We start from the raw sequence: 26373 nt of genomic DNA, 5'->3' as shown, positions 1-26373 counted from the left end.
TTTACTGTTACAGTGCTGTCAACAGTTAAATATGAGGTCAAGAAAGACGTCTTTATTTTACTTTTTATAAAACAAGTATTTATTTTCATTGAAGTCAAGAAAGGGTGACTATAAAGTGAGTTTTGGCAAAACAGGTATCATTGTCATGTTGAGGTGGCAGAGGGTTGTTGTCGGCAGCTGGGGAAAGTAACTAAAATAAAGTAACTAGTAATCTAACTTAGTTACTTTTACAATTGAGTAATCAGTAAAGTAACTAAGTTACTTTTTCAAGGAGGAATCAGTAATCAGTAATTGGATTACTTTATCAAAGTAACTGTGGCAACACTGCTGGGCAATCCCAGAAGACATGAACGTGATTGGCCTCATGTGCACCACAGACCCTCCAACAGGCTGTGTTAGATATTTGTGTTCATTGTTGCAATGGTGTTATAAAAAATCTGAGCAAAAAATAATGAAATGACACGCACATCACAGTCCGTATTGGCGTGCAGGATCAAAAAAGGAATAGCACAAAAAAACGAAGGAGAGATCCACACAGCCAGTTAGCTCCCAAACAAACCTTTAATGACACACCAAAAGTGACGTTTCGGGCCTCGCCCTTAGGGCGTTTTTTTGTTATAAAAATCTGAACAAATTTTTCCAGCTATATTCCTCGCCATGTATTGGAACATATTGTTCCCCATTGTAGTTTACATATGCTTGCCCACTCTTCTTCAGATATTGAAAAACTACCTTCCTTTTCCCATTTCTCCTTGATATATAGAGTGTTGTCTGGACTGTCTTGGCAAAACCCATGATATAATCTAGATACAACCTTCTTGCATATTGATGAGTTGATTGCTCCTTTGAACACTTCCAAAATACCTGTCTTTTGCCCTGCTATTGCCTTAGCTATATTTTCCTAAAAATAGTGTCTAACCTGGAGATACCTACAGAAATCTTGGCATTGTAGTCCATGCTCCTGCTGTAACAATTCAAAGCTCTCGATTTACCAATCGATCTATGTTCCGACCCTCACCTATCGTCATCAATCAATCAATCAATCAACTTTTTTCTTATATAGCGCCAAATCACAACAAACAGTTGCCCCAAGGCGCTCCATATTGTAAGGCAAGGCCATACAATAAATATAAAAAACCCCAACGGTCAAAACGACCCCCTATGAGCAAGCACTTGGCAACAGTGGGAAGGAAAAACTCCCTTTTAACAGGAAGAAACCTCCAGCAGAACCAGGCTCAGGGAGGGGCAGTCTTCAGAATCAGAATGTAAAATTTTATTACAGAGATTAGAGCATGTCATAGGTATTAAAGGCATTGCGCTGCGGTGGTTTGAATCATATTTGTCTAATAGATTACAGTTTGTTCATGTAAATGGGGAATCTTCTTCACAGACTAAAGTTAATTATGGAGTTCCACAAGGTTCTGTGCTAGGACCAATTTTATTCACTTTATACATGCTTCCCTTGGGCAGTATTATTAGACGGTATTGCTTAAATTTTCATTGTTACGCAGATGATACCCAGCTTTATCTATCCATGAAGCCAGAGGATACGCACCAATTAGCTAAACTGCAGGATTGTCTTACAGACATAAAGACATGGATGACCTCTAATTTCCTGCTTTTAAACTCAGATAAAACTGAAGTTATTGTACTTGGCCCCACAAATCTTAGAAGCATGGTGTCTAACCAGATCGTTACTCTGGATGGCATTACCCTGACCTCTAGTAATACTGTGAGAAATCTTGGAGTCATTTTTGATCAGGATATGTCATTCAAAGCGCATATTAAACAAATATGTAGGACTGCCTTTTTGCATTTACGCAATATCTCTAAAATCAGAAAGGTCTTGTCTCAGAGTGATGCTGAAAAACTAATTCATGCATTTGTTTCCTCTAGGCTGGACTATTGTAATTCATTATTATCAGGTTGTCCTAAAAGTTCCCTAAAAAGCCTTCAGTTGGTTCAGAATGCTGCAGCTAGAGTACTGACGGGGACTAGCAGGAGAGAGCATATCTCACCCGTGTTGGCCTCCCTTCATTGGCTTCCTGTTAATGCTAGAATAGAATTTAAAATTCTTCTTCTTACTTATAAGGTTTTGAATAATCAGGTCCCATCTTATCTTAGGGACCTCGTAGTACCATATTACCCCATTAGAGCGCTTCGCTCTCAGACTGCGGGCTTACTTGTAGTTCCTAGGGTTTGTAAGAGTAGAATGGGAGGCAGAGCCTTCAGCTTTCAGGCTCCTCTCCTGTGGAACCAGCTCCCAATTCAGATCAGGGAGACAGACACCCTCTCTACTTTTAAGATTAGGCTTAAAACTTTCCTTTTCGCTAAGGCTTATAGTTAGGGCTGGATCAGGTGACCCTGGACCATCCCTTAGTTATGCTGCTTTAGACGTAGACTGTGTTTCATAATTATTGTATGGCCTTGCCTTGCAATGTGGAGCGCCTTGGGGCAACTGTTTGTTGTGATTTGGCGCTATACAAGAAAAAAGTTGATTGATGGTTGATTGATTGATTCTGCTGAGACTGGTTGGGGCTGAGGGAAAAAACCAGAAAAAAGACATGCCGTGAAGGGGGGCAGAGATCGATCACTAATGATTAAATGCAGAGTGATGCATACGGAGCAAAAAGAGAAAGAAACAGTGCATCATGGGAACGCCCCCACAATCTACGTCTAAAGCAGCATAACCAAGGGATGGTCCAGGGTCACCCGATCCAGCCCTAACTATAAGCCTTAGCGAAAAGGAAAGTTTTAAGCCTAATCTTAAAAGTAGAGAGGGTGTCTGTCTCCCTGATCTGAATTGGGAGCTGGTTCCACAGGAGAGGAGCCTGAAAGCTGAAGGCTCTGCCTCCAATTCTACTCTTACAAACCCTAGGAACTACAAGTAAGCCCGCAGTCTGAGAGCGAAGCGCTCTAATGGGGTAATATGGTACTATGAGGTCCCTAAGATAAGATGGGACCTGATTATTCAAAACCTTATAAGTAAGAAGAAGAATTTTAAATTCTATTCTAGAATTAACAGGAAGCCAATGAAGAGAGGCCAACACGGGTGAGATATGCTCTCTCCTGCTAGTCCCCGTCAGTACTCTAGCTGCAGCATTCTGAACCAACTGAAGGCTTTTTAGGGAACTTTTAGGACAACCTGATAATAATGAATTACAATAGTCCAGCCTAGAGGAAATAAATGCATGAATTAGTTTTTCAGCATCACTCTGAGACAAGACCTTTCTGATTTTAGAGATATTGCGTAAATGCAAAAAGGCAGTCCTACATATTTGTTTAATATGCGCCTTGAATGACATATCCTGATCAAAAATGACTCCAAGATTTCTCACAGTATTACTAGAGGTCAGGGTAATGCCATCCAGAGTAAGGATCTGGTTAGACACCATGTTTCTAAGATTTGTGGGGCCAAGTACAATAACTTCAGTTTTATCTGAGTTTAAAAGCAGGAAATTAGAGGTCATCCATGTCTTTATGTCTGTAAGACAATCCTGCAGTTTAGCTAATTGGTGTGTGTCCTCTGGCTTCATGGATAGATAAAGCTGGGTATCATCTGCGTAACAATGAAAATTTAAGCAATACCGTCTAATAATACTGCCTAAGGGAAACATGTATAAAGTGAATAAAATTGGTCCTAGCACAGAACCTTGTGGAACTCCATAATTAACTTTAGTCATGAGAAGAAGATTCCCCATTTACATGAACAAACTGTAATCTATTAGACAAATATGATTCAAACCACCGCAGCGCAGTGCCTTTAATACCTATGACATGCTCTAATCTCTGTAATAAAATTTTATGGTCAACAGTATCAAAAGCAGCACTGAGGTCCAACAGAACAAGCACAGAGATAAGTCCACTGTCCGAAGCCATAAGAAGATCATTTGTAACCTTCACTAATGCTGTTTCTGTACTATGATGAATTCTAAAACCTGACTGAAACTCCTCAAATAGACCATTCCTCTGCAGATGATCAGTTAGCTGTTTTACAACTACCCTTTCAAGAATCTTTGAGAGAAAAGGAAGGTTGGAGATTGGCCTATAATTAGCTAAGATAGCTGGGTCAAGTGATGGCTTTTTAAGTAATGGTTTAATTACTGCCACCTTAAAGGCCTGTGGTACATAACCAACTAACAAAGATAGATTGATCATATTTAAGATTGAAGCATTAAATAATGGTAGGACTTCCTTGAGCAGCCTGGCAGGAATGGGGTCCAATAAACATGCCGATGGTTTGGACGAAGCAACCAATGAAAATAACTCAGACAGAACAACCGGAGAGAAAGAGTCTAACCAAATACCGGCATCACTGAAAGCAGCCAAAGATAACGATACATCTTTGGGATGGTTATGAGTAATTTTTTCTCTAATAGTCAAAATTTTGTTAGCAAAGAAAGTCATGAAGTCATTACTAGTTAAAGTTAATGGAATACTCAGCTCAATAGAGCTCTGACTCTTTGTCAGCTTAGCTACAGTGCTGAAAAGAAACCTGAGGTTATTCTTATTTTCTTCAATTAGTGATGAGTAGAAAGATGTCCTAGCTTTACGGAGGGCTTTTTTTATAGAGCAACAAACTCTTTTTCCAGGCTAAGTGAAGATCTTCTAATTAGTGAGACGCCATTTCCTCTCCAACTTACGGGTTATCTGCTTTAAGCTACGAGTTTGTGAGTTATACCACGGAGTCAGACACTTCTGATTTAAAGCTCTCTTTTCAGAGGAGCTACAGCATCCAAAGTTGTCTTCAAAGAGGATGTAAAACTATTGACGAGATACTCTATCTCCCTTACAGAGTTTAGGTAGCTACTCTGCTCTGTGTTGGTATATGGCATTAGAGAACGTAACGAAGGAATCATATCCTTAAACCTAGTTACAGCGCTTTCTGAAAGACTTCTAGTGTAATGAAACTTATTCCCCACTGCTGGGTAGTCCATCAGGGTAAATGCAAATGTTATTAAAAAATGATCAGACAGAAGGGAGTTTTCAGGGAATACTGTTAAGTCTTCTATTTCCATACCATAAGTCAGAACAAGATCTAAGATATGATTAAAGTGGTGGGTGGACTCATTTACTTTTTGAGCAAAGCCAATAGAGTCTAATAATAGATTAAATGCAGTGTTGAGGCTGTTATTCTCAGCATCTGTGTGGATGTTAAAATCGCCCACTATAATTATCTTATCTGAGCTAAGCACTAAGTCAGACAAAAGGTCTGAAAATTCACAGAGAAACTCACAGTAACGACCAGGTGGACGATAGATAATAACAAATAAAACTGGTTTTTGGGACTTCCAATTTGGATGGACAAGACTAAGAGTCAAGCTTTCAAATGAATTAAAGCTCTGTCTGGGTTTTTGATTAATTAATAAGCTGGAATGGAAGATTGCTGCTAATCCTCCGCCCCGGCCCGTGCTACGAGCATTCTGACAGTTAGTGTGACTCGGGGGTGTTGACTCATTTAAACTAACATATTCATCCTGCTGTAACCAGGTTTCTGTTAGGCAGAATAAATCAATATGTTGATCAATTATTATATCATTTACCAACAGGGACTTAGAAGAGAGAGACCTAATGTTTAATAGACCACATTTAACTGTTTTAGTCTGTGGTGCAGTTGAAGGTGCTATATTATTTTTTCTTTTTGAATTTTTATGCTTAAATAGATTTTTGCTGGTTATTGGTGGTCTGGGAGCAGGCACCGTGTCTACGGGGATGGGGTAATGAGGGGATGGCAGGGGGAGAGAAGCTGCAGAGAGGTGTATAAGACCACAGCTCTGTCTCCTGGTCCCAACGCTAGACAGTCACAGTTTGGAGGATCCCAAAAAATTGGCCAGATTTCTAGAAATGAGAGCTGCTCCATCTAAAGTGGGATGGATGCCGTCTCTCCTAACAAGACCAGGTTTTCCCCAGAAGCTTTGCCAATTATCTATGAAGCCCACCTCATTTTTTGGACACCACTCAGACAGCCAGCAATTCAAGGAGAACATGCGGCTAAACATGTCACTCCCGGTCTGATTGGGGAGGGGCCCAGAGAAAACTACAGAGTCCGACATTGTTTTTGCAAAGTTACACACCGATTTAATGTTAATTTTAGTGACCTCCGATTGGCGTAACCGAGTGTCACTACTGCCGACGTGAATTACAATCTTACCAAATTTACGCTTAGCCTTAGCCAGCAATTTCAAATGTCCTTCGATGTCGCCTGCTCTGGCCCCCGGAAGACAATTGACTATGGTTGCTGGTGTCGCTAACTTCACATTTCGCAAAACAGAGTCGCCAATAACCAGAGTTTGATCCTCGGCGAGTGTATCGTCAAGTGGGGAAAAACGGTTAGAGATGTGAACGGGTTGGCGGTGTACACGGGGCTTCTGTTTAGGGCTACGCTTCCTCCTCACAGTCACCCAGTCAGCCTGCTTTCCCGATTGCCCGGGATCTGCCAGGGGGGAACTAACGGCGGCTAAGCCACCTTGGTCCGCACCGACTACAGGGGCCTGGCTAGCTGTAGCTGCACTTATTACAAGTACCGTTACTGCTAAAGGAGGCCGAGGAATAACTAAACATTTCACACCCAGAGCAGAAAAGTGCGGGAGAGACAGGAGAAGCCGCCATGCTAAATCGGCTAAGAGCTAGTAGCTACGCAACCTAGCGGATTCCTAAAAACACACAAAGTGAATAATGTGTAAATAATTTAAAGGTGATTCAGCAGAAGGAGTGCCCCAATCAAGGCACCAAACAGGCCATGAAGCAGCACAGGCAACGCACGACAACAGCGAACGCACGACAACGGTGCTAAAATAAAATAAAAATCAACTAAACACGCTGTGGAGCAGCACAGACAACGCACGACAACAGTGCTAAAAGAGAAAAAAATAAAATAAAAAAAAAATAAAAATAAAAATAAAAACGAAAGCGTTAGCAAGCTAGTTAGCTTGCCAACGCTGATGAAAGTTAGCTGATAAAAGTGCTCCGTCGCGATGTTTCGACCCTTAGAGGTCTTCCTTAGGCGTTGGAGCACAGTAAAAAAGTAAAAAAAAAAAAAAAAAAGTAAAAAGGTAAAAAAAGTCTTGAAAAAGACTGTTAATTCAAGTCCAAAGCAGCAGGTAGCAGTCTCTGTGTAAACAGTCCCAACAGAGAGCCAAAATTCTGATGCCAACACGTCAAGCCAGATATCACAGTGTGTGTTCTGAGATTTGGCTCATGACTGAAAGAACAAGATTGCGAGTACAAGCGACGGAGATGAGTTTCCTCCACAGGGTGGCTGGGCGCTCCCTTAGAGATAGGGTGAGGAGCTCGGTCACTCAGGAGGAGCTCTGAGTCGAATCGCTGCTCCTCCATGATGAAAGGAATCAGTTGAGGTGGCTCGGGCATCTTTTCCAGATGCCTCTGGACGCCTCGCTGGGGAGGTGTTCCAGGCACGTCCCATTGGGAGGAGGCCCCAGGGAAGACCCAGGACATGCTGGAGGGACTACATCTCTCAGCTGGCTTGGGAACGCCTCAGGGTTCCACCGGAGGAGCTGGGGGAGGTGTGTGTGGATCGGGAGGTCAAAGTCAAAGTCGGCTTTATTGTCAATTCTTCACATGTACTAGACATACAAGGAATGGACATTTTGTTTCTCACCTTCCCTCAGTGATGACAGGACAAGACATTTTGACAATAAGGACAGGACTACGCTTCCTCCTCACAGTCACCCAGTCGGCCTGCTTTCCCCAGCTGCTTGGGATCTGGTGGGGGACAGCTAACAGTGGCTAAGCTACCTTGGTCCGCACCAACTACAGGGGCCTGGCTAGCTGTAGGATTCGCCCAGCCTGGCCTCCAAAGCTACGAATAAGCTACACTTATTACAACTACCGTTACTGCTAAAGGAGGCCGAGGAATAACTAAACATTTCACACCCAGAGCAGAAAAGTGCAGGAGAGACAGGAGAAGCCGTCATGCTAAACCAGCTAAGAGCTAATAGCTGCGCTAAGCTAGCGGATTCCTAAAAACACACAAAGTGAAGAATATGAAAATAATTTAGAGGTAATTCAGCAGAGAGAGTGCTTTAGTTAAGGCACGTAAAGATTACACTGTGAAATAAATCGTTATCTAGTTATCTAGATCAATCTAACTGCACAGATTAAAACAGCTAACAAATACAGCAAAACACCGCTGTGCTCCGGAACAGGAAGTGATACAATACCGCAGTGAGAGCCAACCACCAGTAGAGTGATAGATTATCTCGTCAATAGCTTTACATCCTCATTGAGGACAACTTTGGATGCTGTAACTCCTCTGAAAAAGAGAGCCTTAAATCAGAAGTGCCTGACTCCATAGTATAACCCACAAACTCACAGCTTAAAGCAGATAACCCGTAAGCTGGAGAGGAAATGGTGACTCACTAATTTAGAAGATCTTCATTTAGCCTGGAAAAAGAGTCTGTTGCTCTATAAAAAAGCCCTCCGTAAAGCTAGGACATCTTACTACTCATCACTAATTGAAGAAAATAAGAACGACCCCAGGTTTCTTTTCAGCACTGTAGCCAGGCTGACAAAGAGTCAGAGTTCTATTGAGCCGAGTATTCCTTTAACTTTAACTAGTAATGACTTCATGACTTTCTTTACTAATAAAATTTTAACTATTAGAGAAAAAATTACTCATAACCATCCCAAAGACATATCGTTATCTTTGGCTGCTTTCAGTGATGCCGGTATTTGGTTAGACTCTTTCTCTCAGATTGTTCTGTCTGAGTTATTTTCATTAGTTACTTCATCCAAACCATCAACATGTCTATTAGACCCCATTCCTACCAGGCTGCTCAAGGAAGTCCTACCATTATTTAATGCTTCGATCTTAAATATGATCAATCTATCTTTGTTAGTTGGCTATGTACCACAGGCTTTTAAGGTGGCAGTAATTAAACCATTACTTAAAAAGCCATCACTTGACCCAGCTATCTTAGCTAATTATAGGCCAATCTCCAACCTTCCTTTTCTCTCAAAAATTCTTGAAAGGGTAGTTGTAAAACAGCTAACTGATCATCTGCAGAGGAATGGTCTATTTGAAGAGTTTCAGTCAGGTTTTAGAATTCATCATAGTACAGAAACAGCATTAGTGAAGGTTACAAATGATCTTCTTATGGCCTCGGACAGTGGACTCATCTCTGTGCTTGTTCTGTTAGACCTCAGTGCTGCTTTTGATACTGTTGACCATAAAATTTTATTACAGAGATTAGAGCATGCCATAGGTATTAAAGGCACTGCGCTGCGGTGGTTTGAATCATATTTGTCTAATAGATTACAATTTGTTCATGTAAATGGGGAATCTTCTTCACAGACTAAGGTTAATTATGGAGTTCCACAAGGTTCTGTGCTAGGACCAATTTTATTCACTTTATACATGCTTCCCTTAGGCAGTATTATTAGACGGCATTGCTTAAATTTTCACTGTTACGCAGATGATACCCAGCTTTATCTATCCATGAAGCCAGAGGACACACACCAGGTTTCTTCCTGTTAAAAGGGAGTTTTTTCCTTCCCACTGTCGCCAAGTGCTTGCTCACAGGGGGTCGTTTTGACCGTTGGGGTTTTTACGTAATTATTGTATGGCTTTTGCCTTACAATACAAAGCGCCTTGGGGCAACTGTTTGTTGTGATTTGGCGCTATATAAATAAAAATGATTGATTGATTGATTGATTGATTATCTCAGCAAAGGATAAGTGCTCACTATCACAGATTTAGACTGGTTTGTGCACAGAATTTGAGGGAAATGGTGATATTGTGTATGTGGAAAAACATTTAGATTGTTTAGTTAATCTCATACAAAATGGGAGCAAAACCAAAAGTGTTGTGTTTATATTTTCTTGAGTGTATATATATTAGCTTCTTGAAAGCCTGGGTGGAGCTAGGGGGAGAGGAGAGAGTTCAATAATCTCAGGTCTGGGCGGCTTTGCTTGAGCTGCTGCCCCTGCGACCCGACCTTGGATGAAGCGGAAGAAAATGGATGGATGGATGGGCTGCGCAGTAATAATCATGTAGACAAGGAATCAAATCAACCAAATCACTTTTATTTATATAGCACCAAATCACAATAACAGTTGCCCCAAGGCGCTTTATATTGTAAGGCAAAGCCATACAATAATTACGGAAAAACCCCAACGGTCAAAAACGCCCCCCCTATGAGCAAGCACTTGGCGACAGTGGGAAGGAAAAACTCCCTTTTAACAGGAAGAAACCTCCAGCAGAACCAGGCTCAGGGAGGGGCAGTCTTCTGCTGGGACTGGTTGGGGCTGAGGGAGAGAACCAGGAAAAAGACAAGCTGTGGAGGGGAGCAGAGATCGATCACTAATGATTAAATGCAGAGTGGTGCTACAGAGCAAAAAGAGAACGAAACACTCAGTGCATCATGGGAACCCCCCAGCAGTCTACGTCTATAGCAGCATAACTAAGGGATGGTTCAGGGTCACCTGATCCAGCCCTAACTATAAGCTTTAGCAAAAAGGAAAGTTTTAAGCCTAATCTTAAAAGTAGAGAGGGTGTCTGTCTCCCTGATCTGAATTGGGAGCTGGTTCCACAGGAGAGGAGCCTGAAAGCTGAAGGCTCTGCCTCCCATTCTACTCTTCCAAACCCTAGGAACTACAAGTAAGCCTGCAGTCTGAGAGCGAAGCGCTCTATTGGGGTGATATGGTACTATGAGGTCCCTAAGATAAGATGGGACCTGATTATTCAAAACCTTATAAGTAAGAAGAAGAATTTTAAATTCTATTCTAGAATTAACAGGAAGCCAATGAAGAGAGGCCAATATGGGTGAGATATGCTCTCTCCTTCTAGTCCCCGTCAGTACTCTAGCTGCAGCATTTTGAATTAACTGAAGGCTTTTCAGGGAACTTTTAGGACAACCTGATAATAATGAATTACAATAGTCCAGCCTAGAGGAAATAAATGCATGAATTAGTTTTCAGCATCACTCTGAGACAAGACCTTTCTAATTTTAGAGATATTGCACAAATGCAAAAAAGCAGTCCTACATATTTGTTTAATATGCGCATTGAAGGACATATCCGGATCAAAAATGACTCCAAGATTTCTCACAGTATTACTAGAGGTCAGGGTAATGCCATCCAGAGTAAGGATCTGGTTAGACACCATGTTTCTAAGATTTGTGGGGCCAAGTACAATAACTTCAGTTTTATCTGAGTTTAAAAGCAGGAAATTAGAGGTCATCCATGTCTTTATGTCTGTAAGACAATCCTGCAGTTTAGCTAATTGGTGTGTGTCCTCTGGCTTCATGGATAGATAAAGCTGGGTATCATCTGCGTAACAATGAAATTTAAGCAATGCTGTCTAATAATACTGCCTAAGGGAAACATGTATAAAGTGAATAAAATTGGTCCTAGCACAGAACCTTGTGGAACTCCATAATTAACGTTAGTCATGAGAAGAAGATTCCCCATTTACATGAACAAATTGTAATCTATTAGATAAATATGATTCAAACCATCGCAGCGCAGTGCCTTTAATACCTATGACATGCTCTAATCTCTGTAATAAAATTTTATGGTCAACAGTATCAAAAGCAGCACTGAGGTCTAACAGAACAAACACAGAGATGAGTCCACTGTCTGAGGCCATAAGAAGATCATTTGTAACCTTCACTAATGCTGTTTCTGTACTATGATGAATTCTAAAACCTGACTGAAACTCTTCAAATAGACCATTCCTCTGCAGATGATCAGTTAGCTGTTTTACAACTACCCTTTCAAGAATTTTTGAGAGAAAAGGAAGGTTGGAGATTGGCCTATAATAGCTAAGATAGCTGGGTCAAGTGATGGCTTTTTAAGTAATGGTTTAATTACTGCCACCTTAAAAGCCTGTGGTACATAGCCAACTAATAAGATAGATTGATCATATTTAAGATCGAAGCATTAAATAATGGTAGGACTTCCTTGAGCAGCCTGGTAGGAATGGGGTCTAATAGACATGTTGATGGTTTGGATGAAGTAACTAATGAAAATAACTCAGACAGAACAATCGGAGAGAAAGAGTCTAACCAAATACCGGCATCACTGAAAGCAGCCAAAGATAATGATATGTCTTTGGGATGGTTATGAGTAATTTTTTCTCTAATAGTTAAATTTTATTAGCAAAGAAAGTCATGAAGTCATTACTAGTTAAAGTTAAAGGAATTACTCAGCTCAATAGAGCTCTGACTCTTTGTCAGCCTGGCTACAGTGCTGAAAAGAAACCTGGGGTTGTTCTTATTTTCTTCAATTAGTGATAAATAGTAAGATGTCCTAGCTTTACGGAGGGCTTTTTTATAGAGCAACAGACTCTTTTTCCAGGCTAAGTGAAGATCTTCTAAATTAGTGAGATGCCATTTCCTCTCCAACTTACGGGTTATCTGCTTTAAGCCGTGAGTTTGTGAGTTATACCACGGAGTCAGACACTTCTGATTTAAAGCTCTCTTTTTCAGAGGAGCTACAGCATCCAAAGTTGTCTTCAATGAGGATGTAAAACTATTGACGAGATACTCTATCTCACCTACAGAGTTTAGGTAGCTACTCTGCACTGTGTTGGTATATGGCATTAGAGAACATAAAGAAGGAATCATATCCTTAACCTAGTTACAGCGCTTTCTGAAAGACTTCTACTGTAATGAAACTTATTCCCCACTGCTGGGTAGTCCATCAGAGTAAATGTAAATGTTATTAAGAAATGATCAGACAGAAGGGAGTTTTCAGGGAATACTGTTAAGTCTTCAATTTCCATACCATAAGTCAGAACAAGATCTAAGATATGATTAAAGTGGTGGGTGGACTCATTTACTTTTTGAGCAAAGCCAATAGAGTCTAATAATAGATTAAATGCAGTGTTGAGGCTGTCATTCTCAGCATCTGTGTGGATGTTAAAATCACCCACTATAATTATCTTATGTGAGCTAAGCACTAAGTCAGACAAAAGGTCTGAAAATTCACAGAGAAACTCATAGTAACGACCAGGTGGACGACAGATAATAACAAATAAAATTGGTTTTTGGGACTTCCAGTTTGGATGGACAAGACTAAGAGTCAAGCTTTCAAATGAATTAAAGCTCTGTCTGGGTTTTTGATTAATTAATAAGCTGGAATGGAAGATTGCTGCTAATCCTCCGCCTCGGCCCGTGCTACGAGCATTCTGACAGTTAGTGTGCTCGGGGGTGTTGACTCATTTAAACTAACATATTCATCCTGCTGTAACCAGGTTTCTGTAAGGCAGAATAAATCAATATGTTGATCACTTATTATATCATTTACAGGGACATAGAAGAGAGAGACCTAATGTTTAATAGACCACGTTTAACTGTTTTAGTCTGTGGTGCAGTTGAAGGTGCTATATTATTTTTTCTTTTTGAATTTTTATGCTTAAATAGATTTTTGCTGGTTATTGGTGGTCTGGGTGTTGGGAAGGTGTCGTAGCACGGACCCACAACAGGGGGCGCAAATGAACGGACAATGAGTAAGCCAAAAGGTAACAATTTAATGTTGTGACAATACAATCAATCAATCAATCAACTTTTTTCTTATATAGCGCCAAATCACAACAAACAGTTGCCCCAAGGCGCTCCATATTGCATATCCATATAATCCCCAGTGGCTTGTCCGGGTGACGTCTGTAGAAATCGGCCAGGAGGGCCGGGTCCAGGATGAAGCTCCTCTTCACCCAGGAGCGTTCTTCAGGTCCATACCCCTCCCAGTCCACCAGATATTGGAACCCCCGGCCCTTACGACGGACGTCCAGGAGCCTGCGGACCGTCCAAGCAGGTTCCCCGTCGATGAGCCGGGCAGGAGGCGGCGTGGGTCCAGGTGTACAGAGGGGCGAGGTGTGGTGCGGTTTGAGACGGGACACGTGGAAGACAGGGTGGATCCGCAGCGAAGCCGGGAGACGGAGCTTCACTGCGGCCGGGTTGATGATCTTGAAGATAGGGAACGGTCCAATGTATCTGTCCTTCAACTTGGTTGAGTCCACACAGAGGGGGATATCCTTTGTTGACAGCCACACCTCCTGCCCGGGCTGGTACGTGGGGGCCGGGGACCGTCGGCGGTCCGCATGAGGAAGTCCGCGCACGTCTCGACACAGCCCCCGTACGGTTCCGGAGGGCTTATGTATGCTTCAGGGGATGGTGGGGGGGGTTTGTTGAACGACCAGTGGTACGTCTGATTCAGGCCCAGGACCAGCCAGAGGAGGAGCTGCAGCAGCGCCCTGATCGTGCGCTTCCACCCTGGCGGCGAGAGCCTCCACTCTCCGATTAAGGAGGACATTCTGCTCGGTCACTAAATCCAACCGAGCCGTGAAGGCGGTTAAGATCTGCTGCAGCTCACTCAACACGCCTCCCGCTGACGCCTGCGCTCCTGGCTCTCCATTGGCCGTTCACGCTCGAGCTGACGCCCCTCGGAATCCATGACGATGGCCGAGAATCCTGTTGGGAAGGTGTCGTAGCACGGACCCACAACAGGGGGCCGCAAAATGAACGGACAATGAGTAAGCCAAAAGGTAACAATTTAATGTTGTGACAATACACAAACTAAATATACAGAAATTGCAAAGTCAATTAACACCAGGTGACGTGTGGGCAGGCTCGAAGATAGAAGACCCCGACGAGAGAGAGGCCGCGTCCCACACGGCCTCCACCACCAACGGTCTGAAGAACACCGGAGCCGCCAAGTCCCGAGTCCCCAGGTGACCTCTGTCTTCGGCTGTCGAACCTGGTACTGCTGGCAAAAAGCAGAGACAAGATGAATGAGTGTAAGTCCTTACACTCAGTGGTCTATAGTCTGTACACAGTCAGGAGGAGGACCTCCACCTCCGAATCACACACTCGTGCAGCTCCTTGTGTAACCACTTATCTGTAGCGCAGTCGTCGTCATCACGCCACACGCCAATTCCCCAGATAAGGGCGAACACCACAGGATACCGGCTGCAACAGAAGTTCAGAATCCACTCAACGATATGAGTCAGCAGAGAAGTTACCTCTCGGTAGTCGATTTCTCGACGGGGAGGTGGAGTTGCAGTCCGGCTTAAGTACTGGTGTAGATGAGTGACAGCTGGTGTGATGAGTGACAGCTGTCACTTCCTCTGGGTCTGGCGCCCTCTCGTGCTTGGAGCCCGCACTCCAAGCAGGGCGCCCTCTGGTGGTGGTGGGCCAGCAGTACCTCCTCTTCAGCGGCCCACACAACACTGGGAGCAGACACCGTCTCTACGGGGATGGGGTAATGAGGGGATGGCAGGGGGAGAGAAGCTGCAGAGAGGTGTGTAAGACTACAACTCTGCTTCCTGGTCCCAACCCTGGATAGTCACGGTTTGGAGGGTTTAATAAAATTGGCCAGATTTCTAGAAATGAGAGCTGCTCCATCCAAAGTGGGATGGATGCCGTCTCTCCTAACAAGACCAGGTTTTCCCCCAGAAGCTTTGCCAATTATCTATGAAGCCCACCTCATTTTTTGGACACCACTCAGACAGCCAGCAATTCAAGGAGAACATGCGGCTAAACATGTCACTCCCGGTCCGATTGGGGAGGGGGCCCAGAGAAAACTACAGAGTCCGACATTGTTTTTGCAAAGTTACACACCGATTCAATGTTAATTTAGTGACCTCCGATTGGCGTAACCGGGTGTCATTACTGCCGACGTGAATTACACGTGTACAGGGGGCTTCTGTTTAGGACTACGCTTCCTCCTCACAGTCACCCAGCCAGACTGCTTTCCCGGCTGCTCTGGATTTGCTGGAGGGGAACTAACGGCGGCTAAGCTACCTTGGTCCATACCAACTACAGGGGCCTGGCTAGCTGTAGGATTTTCCAAGGTGCGGAGCCGAGTCTCCAATTCGCCCAGCCTGGCCTCCAAAGCTACGAATAAGCTACACTTATTACAACTGCTAAAGGAGGCCGAGGAATAACTAAACATTTCACACCCAGAGCAGAAAAGTGCGGGAGAGACAGGAGAAGCCGCCATGCTAAACCGGCTAAGAGCTAGTAGCTGCGCTAAGCTAGCAGATTCCTAAAAACACGCAAAGTGAATAATGTGTAAATAATTTAGAGGTGATTCAGCAGAGGGAGTGCTTTAGTTAAGGCACGTGAAGATTCACTGTGAAAATAAATCGTTATCTAGTTAACTAGATCAATCTAACTGCACAGATTAAACAGCTAACAGATACAGCAAAACATCGCTGTGCTCCAGAACAGGAAGTGATACAATACCTCAGTGAGAGCCAACCACCAGTAGACGTCACCAGTGAAGTGCCACCTCAAACCCAAAGGAAGGCCAAGTCCTCCGCAATCTTTATGTAACTGAAGAGTTTTATACCTAATCCTAGGTTTTTTACCTTGCCACAGAAATCTTGATATCATTTTATCCCATTTACATAAACTGTTCATAGGTATTTCAACTGGGACACTCTGGAAAATGTATAGCAATCTCGGTAGCACATTCATTCTTATAGATTCCACCCTGGAATTAAGACTTAAGAATGGTAGGAGACTCCATCGCTGATGGAGATTTGATCAGATTTAGACCAGATTTGATCTTATTGTTTAGCTGCTCATAATTCAGGGTGGATAGATTTGAGATATCTTTTGGGAGATTAACACCCAGATATCATATATGGTCTGCCCCCCATCTTAGCTGGTATTTCTCTACCAAGGAACTAGGTGGATCATAATTAAAAGTAAGCACTTGTGTCTTTTGAACATTTAGTTTGTATCCTGAGAGAGAACCATATTTTTCCAAAACAGTCATTAGCTTAGAGAATGTCAGAGTAGGCTGTGTTAGGTAGACCAATACATCATCGGAAACTAATTTATGTTCATCAAAATGTCTACTTATCACTTTAATTTCACAATTCTGTCATATCCATTGACCCAGAGGTTCAATAAATAACATAAAAAGCAGGGGTGAGGCTGGACACCCCTGACTTGTTCTACGTTCCAGGGTAAATGCATTTGAGAGGGCACCATTAACTTTAATCCTGGCAGAAGGGCTGTCATATAGAGCTTGGAATTGTTGTGTGGGCCGCCGAAAAGGAGGTACTGCTGGCCCACCACCATTACTGAGTGTGCGAACTCACACTCATCAGGACTGTCTCTGTTTTCTGCCAGCAGTACCGGGTCTGACTGCTGAAGACAGCGGCCACCTGGATCGCAGGGCTTGGCGGCTCCGGTGTTCTTCAGCTCCGTTGGTGGTGGAAGCTGTGTGGAGATCCGGCTCTTCTCTCGCCAGGCGTCTTCTATCGTCGAGCCTGCCTACACGTCACCTGGTGTATGATTGACAGTCCACCATATTGTTATTGTCTGTACGTCGTTGTGCGATTCACAACATTACATTGTTACTTTTGGCTTATCCATTGTCCGTTCATTAATGCCCCCTGTTGTGGGTCCGTGTCACGACACTTTCACAACAGGATTTCTCGGCCAGCGTCATGGATCCCGAGGGGCGTCAACCATCGCTTGAACAGCCAATGGAAGAGCGAGGTGCACAGGCGCCAGCAGGAGGCGTGTTGGGTGAGCTGCAAGCACATCTTAACTGCCTTACCACTCGGTTGGACTTAGGTTACCGAGCAGAGCAGTGTTCTCAATCATAGGATGGAGGCTCTCACCGCCCAGGTGGAAGCGCGTGCTCAGGGCGCTGCTGCAGCACCTCCTCCTGCTGACATTCCGCTGGTCGTTCAACGAACCCCCCCACCTTCCCCTGAAGCATACATAAGCCCTCTCGGAGCCGTACGGTGGCTGTTGTGGAGACGGTGCGCGGACTTCTTGATGCAGTGCTCGCTCGTCTTTTCACAGCATCCCGTCATGTACGCGTCAGACGCTAGCCGGGTGGCTTACGTTATAAATCTGCTTCGAGGAGAGGCACGCACCTGGGCTACGGCGCTCTGGGAGCAGAATTCACGGCTCCTAACGGTTTATACTGAGTTTGTGAGGGAGTTCCAACAGGTGTTCGACCACCCTCATAGAGGCGAGACTGCTTCAAGTGTGCTGCTGGCGATACGGCAGGGGCGTCGGAGCACAGCAAAGTATGCAGTCGATTTCCGCATCGCGGCAGCGCGAGCCAGCTGGAATGCTGTTGCGCTCCGCGAATCATTGGAGACCTACATCCGGGACTGGTTAGCTGCCGGGTTGATCTGGAACTCCAGCTCCCCGATGGGTGCTGGTTTCTTTTTTGTGCGTAAGAAGGACGGCGGACTCCGTCCATGCATTGATTACAGAGGGCTGAACGAGATCACGGTTCGCAACCGATACCTGTTACCTCTGTTGGATTCAGTGTTCACGCCCCTGCATGGAGCCCAAATTTTCACAAAATTGGATCTTAGGAATGCTTATCACCTGGTTCGGAATCCGGGAGGGAGACGAGTGGAAGACGGCATTTAACACCCCGTTAGGTCACTTTGAGTACCTGGTCATGCCGTTCGGCCTCACCAATGCGCCCGCGACGTTCCAAGCGTTGGTTAATGACGTCTTGCGGGACTTCCTGCATCGGTTTGTCTTCGTATATCTAGACGATATACTCATCTTTTCTCCAGATCCTGAGACCCATGTCAAGCATGTACGTCAGGTCCTACAGCGGTTGTTGGAGAACCGGCTGTTTGTGAAGGGCGAGAAGTGTGAGTTCCACCGCACTTCTTTGTCTTTCCTGGGGTTCATAATCTCCTCCAACTCCGTCACCCCTGATCCGGCCAAGGTTGCGACGGTGAGAGATTGGCCCCAACCAACGAACCGTAGGAAACTACAACAGTTCTTCGGTTTTGCAAATTTCTACCGGAGGTTCATCAAGGGCTACAGTCAGGTAGTTAGTCCCCTGACAGCCCTGACATCCACAAAAGTCCCCTTCACCTGGTCGGATCGGTGCGAAGCCGCGTTTAGGGAGTTGAAACGCTGGTTCTCGACTGCACCAGTTCTGGTGCAGCCCGATCCCAAGCGCCAGTTCGTAGTTGAAGTGGACGCCTCTGACTCAGGGATAGGAGCCGTGCTATCCCCAGAGCGGGGAGTCCGACAAGGTTCTCCATCCATGTGCCTACTTTTCCCGCAGGTTGACCCCAGCTGAACCGAACTATGACGTCGGCAATCGGGAACTTCTTGCGGTGAAGGAGGCTCTTGAGGAGTGGAGACACCTGTTGGAGGGAGCATCGGTACCATTTACGGTTTTCACGGACCATCGGAACCTGGAGTACATCCGGACCACGAAGCGTCTGAACCCCATGGCAAGCCCGCTGGTCGCTGTTCTTCGGGCATTTTGACTTCCGGATCACCTACCGCCCCGGGACAAAAAACCAACGATCTGACGCCCTGTCCCGGGTACATGAAGAGGAGGTCAGGACTGAGCCGTCAGACCCCCCTGACACCATCATCCCCGAGTCCACTGTCGTGGCCGCCCTTACCTGGGACGTGGAGAAGACCGTCCGGGAGGCCCTGACACGGAGCCCGGACCTGGGGACAGGTCCGAAGGACAAGTTGTACGTCCCACCAGAGGCCAGGGCTGCGGTCCTTGACTACTGTCATGGTTCCAAGCTCTCCTGTCATCCAGGGGTGCGAAGGACGGTGGCAGTGGTCCGGCAGCGCTGCTGGTGGGCGTCTATGGAAGCCGATGTCCGGGAGTATGTCCAGGCCTGCACCACCTGTGCCAGGGGCAAAGCCGACCACCACAAGGCCCAAGGCCTCCTCCAGCCTCTGCCCGTGCCTCGTCGACCCTGGTCTCATATTGGCCTGGACTTTGTCACGGGCCTCCCGCCGTCCCAGGGCAACACCACCATCTTAACGATAGTGGACCGGTTCTCCAAGGCGGCCCACTTCGTGGCCCTCCCGAAGCTCCCTACGGCCCAGGAGACTGCAGACCTCCTGGTCCACCACGTCGTGCGTCTGCATGGGATTCCATCGGACATTGTCTCGGCTCGTGGTCCTCAGTTCTCCTCCCAGGTCTGGAGGAGTTTCTGCAGGGAACTGGGGGCCACCGTCAGTCTCTCGTCTGGGTACCACCCCCAGACGAACGGGCAGTCAGAGCGGATGAACCAGGAACTGGAGCAGGCCCTCCGCTGCGTGACCTCCACGCACCCAACGGTCTGGAGTGACCACCTGGCCTGGATCGAGTATGCTCATAATAGCCAAGTCTCATCTGCCACCGGCCTCTCCCCGTTTGAGGTGTGTTTGGGGTACCAGCCCCCATTGTTTCCACTGGTGGAGGGAGAGGTCGGGGTGCCCTCGGTCCAGGCCCATCTGAGGAAGTGCCGTCGGGTGTGGCGTACCGCCCGCTCTGCCCTGCTCAGAGCCCGAACGAGGGCTAAAGCCCATGCAGACCGCCGGCGTTCCCCGGCCCCTGCATACCAGCCCGGGCAGAGTCCTGGCTATTCCACGAAGGACATCCACCCTCAGGTGGAATCCTACAAACTCAAAGACAGGTACATCGGACCTTTTCCCATCCATCAAAGTCCTCAGTCCGGCCGCAGTGAAGCTGAAGCTGCCAGCTTCACTGTGGATCACCCGTGTTTCATGTGTCCAGACTCAAGCCCTGCCATACCTCACCACTGTGTGCCCCAGGACCAGCGCCGCCTCCTGCCCGGATCATTGACGGGTAGCCTGCGTGGACGGTATGCCGGCTCCTGGACGTCCATCGAAAGGGCCGTGGGTGTCCAGTATCTGGTGGACTGGGAGGGTTTATGGCCCAGAAGAGCGCTCCTGGGTAAGAGGAGCTTCATCCTAGACCCGGCCTCCTGGCCGACTTCTACCACCCCGTCCACCGGACAAGCCTGGTCGGGCGCCAGGAGGTGCCCGTTGAGGGGGGGTCCTGTTGTGTGGGCCGCCGAAGAGGATGTACTTGCTGGCCCACCACCACAAGATGGCGCCCTGCTTGAAGTGCGGGCTTCAAGCACAAGAGGGTGTCGGAGCGACAGGAGTGACAGCTGTCACACATCATCCATACCAGCTGTCACTCATCCACTACTCATCACCACCACCATAAAGGCCTACTGCAACTCCACCTCCCGCCGAGAAATCAGCTACCATTCAGGTAATTTCTCTGCTGACTCAAACATTGAGTATTATCGAACTTCTTTGCAGCCGTTTTCCCTGGTGTGTCCTTATCTGTGGGATTGGCGTTTGGTGTGATCAGTGACGGCTCGCCTCACACCCAAACCAGATAAGTGGTGAAACAGGAGCTGCACGAGTGTGTGATTGGAGGTGGAGGTTCTCCCTCTTTTACTGAATACAGACTGTGGATTACTGAGTGTGCGACCTCACACTCATCTGGCTGTCTTCTGTTCTCTGCCAGCAGTACCGGGTCTGACTGCTGAGACAGCGGCCACCCTGGGGCGCAGGGCTTGGCGGCTCCGGTGTTCTTCAGCTCCGTTGGTGGTGGAAGCTGTGTGGGGATCCGGCTCTCTCTCGCCAGGTGTACTTCTATCGTCGAGCCTGCCCACACGTCACCTGGTGTATGATTGACAGTCCACCATATTGTTATTGTCTGTACGTCGTTGTGCGATTCACAACATTAAATTGTTACTTTTGGCTTATCCATTGTCCGTTCATTAACGCCCCCTGTTGTGGGTCCGTGTCACGTCACTTTCACAACAGGAATGTGTCAATGATCAACTTATGAAAGCCAAATTTTGGTAATACTTTATACAGAAGAGACCACCTAACAGAATCAAAATTGTTGCTTCTTTCCAGGAAGGTGGAATTTTATTTTCCTTTAGGACCCAGTTAAATGTCTCCAGTAATCTTGGGACAAACTGCTCTTGCAGAGATTTGTACCATTCCCCAGTGAAGCCATCTGGGCCTGGTGACTTATTCGCTTTCAACCTAGAGATGGCTGCGTTTAATTCTTCAGCTGTTATTTTTTATGCTAATTGTTCATTTTGTTCTTCTGAAATAGAGGGTAGGTCAAGAGAGGCCAAAAATGCATGAGTGTGAGGAGCATTATCAAGATGTTGCTAAGAATAGAGTTTCTTGTAAAAATTTTCAAACTTTTACTGGATTTTTCCCAGTCTGTGTTCAACTTCCCCAAGATTCTGGGTTTCGTATCTTAGAAAATTGTATGTCTGCTTGCTGCTTCTTTAGTTTGTATGCCAGGAGCTTCATTGCCTTACCTCCAACCTCATAATAAAGTGCTTTAAAAAATATAATTTATTTTGTATTTCCTGTGTGCTCATTTCCTCTATCTCATTCTTGTCTTTTTATTTCTTGTTTCTCCTTTTCATCTAAGGTGACACTATGGACCTTTTGTAATGTTTAATTTGGTCTCAAGGTCTTGTAACGTTTGTCTTCTGAATTTTCCATTAAAGAGGTGATGGTAGTAACTTTAGCCCTCATAACTGCTTTGATTGTATCCCAGAGGATACCTGGTGTCACCTGCCCATTATCATTTCGGTCAAAAAAGGTGTTGGTGTTGGGATTGTTCAATATATTTGAATTAAGTCTCCACGGTGTAGATCTTTGTTCTCTGTTCAACAGAGAAATGAACACAGGGCTGTGGTCTGAGTGACAGGGCCCATGTCACACCTCTAAATTTTATGTACGTCTCTACTAAAACTGAAAAAGTAATCTGTTCTAGTGTACACTGCATGTGGTGAGGAGTATTAAGTGTAGTCTTGACTGGTGGGAGATAATTCTCTCCATATATCTACAATACCCAGTTCTTTCATTAAGGCAATCATTCTCCTATTTATTAGTTTTGTCTCAGACTTACCCCTTGAAATATCTAGTTTTGGGTTAGATGTATGTTAAAGTCCCCACCGCAGAGGACAACCCCTGTGCTTTTGTGGTCATCAAGTCAAATATTTTTCTATAAAACATCCATCCACTGCCTGGAGGTGCATAAACATTTAGGAGACTTACAAGGGTCCCTTCTCATTTATCGATTATCATCACGTATCTGCCTTCTGTATCAGTGAGTTCTGACATCATATGTTCATAATTCATGCTTCTTGCTAGCAACATAGCTACTCCTCTTTTATGTCCAGATTTATTAGATGATGAAAATACATATTTAATACCCATTCTATTTAGTTTGCCATGTTCAGTGGCATTGAGATGAGTTTCTTGGAGATAGGATATTTGGACCTTGTCTTTCTTGACTTTTGACAAAATTTTCCCTCTTTGGGAAAATTTCCTTCCCACTGTGCCAAGTGCTTGCTCACAGGGGGTCGTTTTGACCGTTGGGGTTTTTCTGTAATTATTGTATGGCTTTGCCTTACAATATAAAGCGCCTTGGGACAACTGTTTGTTGTGATTTGGCGCTATATAAATAAAATTGATTTGATTTGATTTGATCTTTTGACTGGCTTATTTAACTAATTAGCATTATATGTGGCTAATCTTATACTTTGCATTAAGTCTTACATCTATAGTCATGTCCTACATTTGAGTGAAGAACTTCCCCTTGACAGTATGGAACAACTGTAAACCAACAAAAAAATAAAATAAAAACAGAAAGACGTCTTCCACAATAGGGGTCTTACTTATGACCCTTCACCAGGTGGCAGAAGGTGGCTTTGGGGGAAAACCTCCCTCTCCATAAGTGGGAGGGCCCTCAAAGGTGTCGGCATAGCAAAGTTCCATGTCCATCTGTTGTCCCAATTCTTAGAAATGTAACTTAGTCACTAGGTCATCTATACAGTCACATGGCTCTAATATGGGCTATTTAGTGTGCAGTCACATCATCAAACTCACCATTTCATGGCAGGGGATTGAAACAGTTGAAGAATCTGTTTGCATCCGACTGCTAACCACTGTCCACGGTTTGGGGTGGCTCTCTCTGGAAGGCTCTCTCCGGAAGGCTTGCAGCTGCTCTTTGAAGTGTGGGGTTCAAGAATGGCTTTCCATTTGCTCCGCTCCTCTGCCAGCTCACGTTTTTAAGGTGCTCCATCACTGTCTCAGGTTGCTTGACAGGCACGGTGTTGAATCCCTTCCTAGCCAAGTCTTTCGTTGCCTCTTCCACGGTGTTGTAGATCTTGTCTCCTTCCTGGTACTTCACTTTTAGCCAGGAAGAGACCAACGTTTGAAATTAGATGTCTGCCTCCTTGAGAACTTTTTGAACTTCTGCATATTCTTTTCACCTTTGCAAAATATGTGGCGGGTAATTGTTGTCAACATTAATTTGGTTTTCTTCCAACATCAAGCCCTTCTTTTGGCATGCTTTGCTAAGTACCATCTCTTTGGTTCAAAAGCTGGTGAATTTAACCACGATTGATCTTGGCTGCGCATGTGGAGGTGGCTTAGGTCCTCGTGAGTGATAGAGCCGTTGTATCCATGATGTTGAGATTGTCACTCAGCAGATGTTCTATAAACTCAGTCACTGTTGCGTTGTCCTTCTCGGCCCCTTCTGGAATCCCATATAAGCGGATGTTTTCTCATCGTGAGTGGCTCTCCTGTTCGGTTAACTTTGCTTCCGTTTGAGCATGGAGTTTCAACATTTCTGACAGAACATCTTCAACATTTTGTATTCTTTCTTCTGCCTTTTCAATTCATTCTTCAGTCTCCTCCAGTCTAATGTTAGTTTTTGTTATTTCTCCTTTGATTTCCTCGAGCTGAGATTTATTATCCTATCAAAGACGGCCATTCATGCTTTCATCAGCTCCAGACTTGATTATTGTAATGCACTTTATGTGGGCATCAATCAGTCGTCTCTTGCGCGTCTCCAGTTGGTGCAGAATGCTGCTGCTCGTCTTTTGACAAACACTTCTAGACGTGAGCATATTGCGCCCGTCCTGTACTCACTCCACTGGCTTCCAGTTCATTTTAGAATTGATTTTAAAATTTTAATGTTTGTTTTTAAAGCTATTTATGGCCTTGTATCTCCCTACTTGTCTGAAATTTTAACTTTGCGCACCTACAGTAGGACGTTAAGGGCGTCTGGCCAGCTTTACTTAGATGTTCCAAGGTCAAGATATAAACGCTGGGGTGATCATGCTTTCGCGGTAGCTGGCCCCAGACTGTGGAATGAGCTACCTCTTGAGTTACGTACTATTCCTGACCTAGCACTTTTTAAATCTAAGTTAAAGACTTATTATTTAAACTGGCTTTTAACACTTAGTGGGGAGGTGACATGTTCTGTTATTTTTATGTTCTTTTTTATGTGTTGTTTTAAAATTTTATTTTATATGTGTTTTATTTTTGTAAATTTGTGTTTTTAATGTTAAGCACTTTGGACACCAGTCGGTGCTGTAAAGTGCTTTATAAATAAATGTTGATTGATTGATGTTGAAAAATCTCATAATTCTTGGAGGATCAAACCCAGATTAGCCGTGGGTTCTCCATCGGGGCTAGCCACGTTAGCCGCAATAGCCATGTTAGCCATGTTAAATAAGAGCAACACCCTCGCCTTGCTTCGCATCACAAGGGACGTGACTAAATGTATATGCTGGTGGGCAGGCCTGATTTAAGGGGAGGACAGCTGTAGATTTAAGCCAGGTTTCACATAGCCCAATCATATCTAAGTGATGATCAATAATTAGATCATTGATCAACAATGATTTTGAGGATAGTGATCTTATGTTAATGAGACCCAGACTAAGGACCTCAGTGGGGTTGACAGTTGAACTGTTTGGGTTTAGGGGTGGTTCCAGAGTAGCATATATAAGATACCTAGAAGTAGGTTTAGGTTTGAGATATTCCACTCAAGTTGTAGGTAGCAGACACAAAATCTTTGATATTCCTGGAACAACCACTGGGCCATCCTCAATTTCAACATCATCCAATGTAATAATGGGTATTAAGTTTGCAAAGCATATCCCTCTATGATTTTTATGGACACGTCTACGAAAGAGTCTCAACTTGTTGAATTTCCCTCCCCCCAGATAAACTGCACTATCACCATAGTGGATTTTCTGCACTAATTTCCTCGCTAAGCTAATGGATTCTACACTCACATTTGTCATAAGACTTGCAGGGTCTCTAATCACCTGCTCTGCAACAAAACAAGGTTTTTATTAGATCTCATCGAGTTTTGACCAAAGTGTTCCATTTTGCAGATGATCATTTTGTTTCCATTGTGGCCCAATCAGATTGTTGGGCCACAATGGAAACAAGCGCTTTAGGCTTTTTTATGTTACTTGTATATTTATGTATCCATGTTTATTTAATACATTTTTATACTGTATTATCTTACACGTTTACATTTTATATGAATAAAAATCAATCAATCAATCATCTGAGGTGTTTATTGTGTGAAGTGTTTTTGAAAAACCAGGCCCTGTTTTAGCTCTAATTAATGAGTCTAATCAGCCAATCAGGTGGCACAGTGCTTTCAGTCATGAAGACAAGTGGCGAAGATCTGCTGATGTTCAAAGTGAACATCAAAAGGGTGAAAAGTTGATTTAAGTCACTCTGAACATGACTGCTGATCAATGACCACCTCCAGAGGTCAGAGGTCAGAGAAGAG

General features: G+C 44.8%; 1 long non-coding RNA gene across 1 annotated transcript; it reads right to left on the bottom strand.

Annotated features, from left to right (window-relative positions):
• Positions 1–2029: 2029 nt before the first annotated feature.
• Positions 2030–22305, bottom strand: LOC117509076. The gene is made up of 3 exons (XR_004560225.1): positions 21636–22305; positions 15862–15868; positions 2030–2041 (listed from the first exon to the last, which is right to left on the bottom strand). It is a non-coding gene; the product is annotated as an uncharacterized LOC117509076 (long non-coding RNA).
• Positions 22306–26373: the final 4068 nt, after the last annotated feature.

The sequence above is a fragment of the Thalassophryne amazonica genome, chromosome 4 (assembly GCF_902500255.1).
Source record: "Thalassophryne amazonica chromosome 4, fThaAma1.1, whole genome shotgun sequence".
NCBI classification, from domain to species: Eukaryota; Metazoa; Chordata; class Actinopteri; order Batrachoidiformes; family Batrachoididae; genus Thalassophryne; species Thalassophryne amazonica.
This window is presented reverse-complemented; position numbering and strand designations above follow the sequence as displayed.